Source organism: Alligator sinensis, unplaced genomic scaffold, assembly GCF_000455745.1.
Source record: "Alligator sinensis unplaced genomic scaffold, ASM45574v1 scaffold583_1, whole genome shotgun sequence".
Taxonomy (NCBI): domain Eukaryota; kingdom Metazoa; phylum Chordata; order Crocodylia; family Alligatoridae; genus Alligator; species Alligator sinensis.
The window spans coordinates 2,601,785-2,607,192 of NW_005841983.1; the positions used below are offsets into that span (position 1 = coordinate 2,601,785).

The 5,408-nt window shown below is 48.6% G+C and overlaps 1 protein-coding gene across 1 annotated transcript in view; it reads right to left on the bottom strand.

Moving 5' to 3' along the window:
- The window catches only part of REPS2 (RALBP1 associated Eps domain containing 2), a 169,064-nt gene extending 165,233 nt beyond the window's left edge, over window positions 1-3,831 (bottom strand). The window contains exon 1 of the mRNA XM_025201098.1: window positions 3,813-3,831. The gene's annotated coding sequence lies outside the window, so the exon portion shown is untranslated. The remainder of the gene's footprint in view (window positions 1-3,812) is intronic.
- Between the last annotated feature and the right edge of the window lie 1,577 nt (window positions 3,832-5,408).

The window sequence follows — 5,408 nt, forward strand, 5'->3', positions numbered from 1 at the left end:
GGCCCGGCCCGCCACGGGGAAGCCACGGGTGGCTGGTGCCTCCCCCTCTGCCTGGTGCTTGTGCCCCCACGCCAGCAGAGATCAATCCCTCCAGCTGACGAGCTGGTCTCACCAAAGGTGTCACATCTGCCCACTGTCTCCTGCGCATTTGTAGGCTCCCCTCAGGGCTAGGGCCCAGCCCTGCCCCTGGGCTTCAGAACAGCTGAACCCCTCCGCTGCCTGGCTTCCTCTCGTTAGGGCTTCAGGAGCTCTGAACCCCTAGGCCCCCACGCCAGCAGAGATCAATCCCTCCAGCTGACGAGCTGGTCTCACCAAAGGTGTCACATCTGCCCACTGTCTCCTGCGCATTTGTAGGCTCCCCTCAGGGCTAGGGCCCAGCCCTGCCCCTGGGCTTCAGAACAGCTGAACCCCTCCGCTGCCTGGCTTCCTCTCGTTAGGGCTTCAGGAGCTCTGAACCCCTAGGCTGTCCACATCCTGGAAAATGGGAGGGAAAACACTGGCAGACTCTCCTTCTGCCTCAGTGGTGAGGTATAAGGGGTGCGCGTGCACCCCGCGAGAGTGTCGGTCACCCTGCCGGGCCACGCACCCCGCATAGGCAATGGGCAGGCGGGAGTGCCTGTGCCCCCCTGCAAGCATCAGCCAGGGAGTAGGGGTGCTGGATGAAGCACCGTGGCACTTCTGGGAACACCGCAGCCGCTTCCTGGTCCGCACAATCAGCCGCAGGAGGATCCCCACCCCGGGTCAGCAAGATTGGCCATGAGGGACCCCCCACTTCTGTCACTGACTGGTCACTGGGGGGGCACGTGCCCCCCCTGACTACAATGGTCGCTCATGCTCTGCCTGAAGAAGGGTGTTTGTGCCCAAAAGCTTGCAAAGAACAATTTTTCCAACTATTCAGTTGGTCTAATATAAGATATCGCATCTACCCAAAGAACCTTGTCTGCTTATGTCTTTAGACCCACGCAGTGACAACCAACAACCCCAAAGATCACCCAGCACTAACAGTATTTATACACAGGGGTGAGACCAGCTTGCCTGTAAAAAAAGTGGCATGGGTAAAAAAAGCAAGCACTGGACCTGTCTGCACTAACCCCTGGGCTGTCCACGTTTAGAGTCCTAGAAAATGGGTGGAAATGAGTTAAACTACATAAGATAAACTAAATGAGGGGACCTCAGGAGGTCACTCAGTCCAGCATCCTGCTCAAAGCAAGACTGCTCCCAACTAGATCACTCCAGACAAGGCTTTGGCCCAGGTCTTAAAAATCTCCAAGGATGTTGATTCCCCACCCTCCCTGGGTAGCTGGTTGCAGTGCTTTACTATCCTCCTCTTGAGAAGGTTTGTCTTAATACAGGTTTCCCTCGCTTTTTGCTATACGTGTGTTCTTGGAAAACGACGCATACCTCAAATGTGCATAAAGGGAACCCACTTTCCAATGTAACAAATAGGGATATGTTCAAAGACCTCTACTGCATGAACCCCCAAGCCCATTTCTACCACTTTTACAGGACAATTTTGGTCCTCACCACCAGCAGACAGTACACACAAGCACAGGGCACTATTATAATGGGGATGGCAACTACAGAAACATGTCGCAGACAACAAGCGAGGAGCACAGATCCACACAGGAGAGACTATATTTTGGTTCGTGTCACTCCCACAATGCACCACACAAAGCAGCTGACTGCAGGCTTCCATCACACCGAATGCATAGGAGTGAATTTACCTCATATATAATGAATTTTTGGTATAGAGTGTCATTGCAGAAGAGCGAATAAGCCCTTAGGCATTGGCAATGCGTAGGGGGTGCATGTGCACCCCCTGAGACTGGCAGTGAACCTCCTGCAAAAAGCACCGCTGACACTGCCAGCTACCCACCCCCCCAGGCCGCAGCCACCTGCAGGAGCTCACCGCTCGCTGCTGCCACGCTCCCACCACGGACAGCACCGCTGCCGCCTGCAGGAGCTTGCTGTGCACCCCCAGACTCTGGGGGCATGCAGCATTCATGCCCTTGGATACCAACATGGCTCCTTCCCATTCCCAAAGCATCCCTGGGGTCTGTACTGTATACCCCTCCCAGTCACTCCTGTGAGGTAGTATGGCAGTGCTATTCCCACTTTTCTACCTCAGGGGACTGAGACCCACACATTCAAATAAAATCTGGATAAAAACCGCTATAGATGTTGTTACACATTTTCAAGCACTAACTTTGTAGCTGGTTGGCTCCTATAGCTGCATGGTCATTTTTACGGTGTGATGATTTGCACGTGTGGCTGGTCTAAATTTATTGCACATTTGCCCTGTTAATTGTGTGATAATTCCTTTGCACTTGTGGCTAATCTCACTTCGCTCTTGTAGCTGGTCTAAATTTATTGTGCCATTGACCAGTCAATCCCATAATACATACAATGTATAGCAGGGGCCTGACTCTGGAGAGACAAGGTGACAAAGAAAGTTTGCAACAGGGAATTGGAAACAGATCTCCCAGCAGCCTCAACATAACACTTGAAGCACAAGATTAACCTTTGCCTGTCTCAGGAGGGAGGCTGACAAACTATCCCTCCCATTGACCTCATGTCTCAGCATTTCTGAAACTCTTCTGATTTAACAGTGCTAATAAATCTTACCCAGTTCTACCACTCAAGTGCTGAGAGCAGTTTTGTGGGCACATTTGGCAGCACTGCGCCAGACAGCCTTGCAGAGCTATCACCTCCACTGTAAATAAAAGCCAATGGGAGTTCCTGACAAAGAACTGATGTTTCCTCTGTCCGCTGTTTCTGTTTGGAGAGAGCATTCCTAGATCTTTACTTTAGTCAGTGTTTTAAAGCTCTCTCTTTATTAGATATATATTGTAGCCAAAATCCTTTTCACAACTGTATTGCTCATTGCCAAACATGCCACGTGAGTGCTATACATAAGAAAATTCATTAAACACTGAATGCTTAACAGAAAAATATTCCCTGGTTTGGTGGTCGTGTTAAGTATTGACACCCAATCATTCTGCACTCTTTACTCAGACAACACTCCCTTTATTTCTATGAGCGTTTAGGGGTGGTAATAGGTCTTAATTTAAGCATACAGGTAAACATTTGCAGAATCATGGCCTAATTCCACTGTTGCATACATTCCTGGGACTGTCATGCTACGGGCTATTTGCAAGGCCACAGCAAACATGTTTCCATTAATCTTCTATTAGACTGCTGAGACTATCATGGGAGTAACGCCAAGCTATGTTTGCTAGGCCTTACAGGGGAATGGTGGATGGTAAATCCAGCAGGAAGGATGTCTGCAGGCCTTTGACTTTTTTATGTCAACACACAAGCATTGTAATTTTCATCCAGTGATTGTTTTTCTAGGTGTAACTCAGGGGATGAGGTATTTAGCTATGAACCTAAATTAGGTGCCATTTTAGATAACCTTTACAAATGTTGATGATCTGCCTTCCAGTCAGCAATCTAATCTGTTCTTAGCAACTTCCAGTGTTGGTAGTATGTGGCCCCAGACAAATAAGGATTTGTCATTCCATGCTAATCCTAGGTAAAAAGGACACCACCACTCATTTCCCCATAAATCATTAGGAGGTTAGGGAGCAAGTGATATTAAGAAAAGCATGCAGGAGATTGGTTTTTCCTTGATATTATGGCAACAATAGAATACACGTAGTAAATTCTAGCAAATTGAATATTTTAAGATCTCTTAAGATTACTAACATATCTGTCACCAACAAGCACATAAAAAGCCAAAAAACCTACTAAATAAATCCTTGCCCAATCTTTGCAATTATTTCATCTCCAAACTATCTTAACCACCTCACCTCACACAAAATTAGCCCCTTCTACTCTTCATGAATCAGACAACTTTGAACTCTTGTTATAATGTGGTGCATACAGCTGGATGTTTTCTAAATGTTTGCAATGAATATTGAGGTGAGATGGTTTGTCAGTTGATATAGGGTTTTTTAGTTGACAATTATATTTAAGATTTCATAGACATTAGCACTGGAAGGGACCTCGGAAGATCGAGTCCAGCCCACTCCCTAAGGGTATAGTATTGAATGACTATTTTAGTGAAAGTATTTTACGGTGGTTTATATCAATCTGAAAAATCATTGTTTGTGGCATTATTTTGTTTTGCAATGAGGAAGCATAATACCTTTTTCACAGATCAGGTTTTGTAGTGAGAGTTAAGGTGGCATAGGTCCATGATGATATGCTAATAAGGTTTAGACTCATCAATGGTTTATGGACTCATCACCAGGGATCCTGGTTTTCCCTGATAAAAAAAAAATTTTAAAAATCACGAATTCTGTAATAAACCCCCCCGAATCCATGATTAAAATTAAAGGTCCCCCACAGTTCCCCTGGCCCTGCTTGTGCCCCTCACTCCCGCCCACAGCTCCTGCTCCCCCAGCCCTGTTGAAGGGGGGCCCCAGCTCCCAGGGCTATGGGGCCAGGGGCCAGGATCCACAGTCCCCTGCCCCTGGCAGGAGGTGACGGCTGCTGCAGCGGAGCAGAGCCTGGCTCCCCCCTGCTACCTGTTGCAGGCTGGACAGGGAGGGGGGATGGCTCCCCGCAGCGGTGTGGTAAAAATGTCTCATAATCTCTTATGCAAGCTGCACAAGGCCTTATGGCCTTGTGTGGGGGCTGCTTTTTCTTTTTCTCCTCCTGCAGTAGATAAGCAGTGTCATAATAAGAAATAGTCCAAGCAACGCTCGCTTTGTGATAAGGTTCAAAGCTTCTTGTTAGAACACCTGAATTTTGTAATCATCATACTCGCTCATTATCCTAGAGTTACACCAAAACACAAGGTTACTAAGGGGCACATAGGTCGGGACTGCGTGTGCGGCAGGTCTTTTTGCCGCAGTTCCGTTTTAGGACTACGCATGTACTAAACTTTGCAGAAAAATATAACCAATCACGTTGGAATCTTTTGGTTCAGGTTTCATTTTATAAAAATGAAACCTCGGGCACGGCTCGGGGTCGACTTTGCTTTGAGCATTGATCTCCACTGTCGATCTGTTTGCGTAAACAATAAAATGGAGTTGGACCCAGCCTGAGTGTATGACTCTCTCCTTGAGGTAAATTGGATTAGCCTCCAGGAGCACGAAACTAGCAACTTGTGCAACAGCGGCATGCACTCCCGAGCAGCAAGGGGGACCCAAGCCCCCCAAATCTGTGAGCAAGGTGGGGGCGAGCTCGGGCTGCGTACTGTGGGCTCCTGCCCTGCTGCCCTCCCTGGCGCCTCTGCAGCCTGGCGGGTGCGACCTGGTGCTGCAGGGCATAGTGTGGTCATGCAGGAAAGCTGCTTGCAGCTGAGCTCCACGCTGCCCTGGCGATGTGCCCCCTGCACACACAGCTGCAGTGAGGGCAGCAGCATGGGGTTGTGCCCCTCAAAGCTGCCACACATGCAC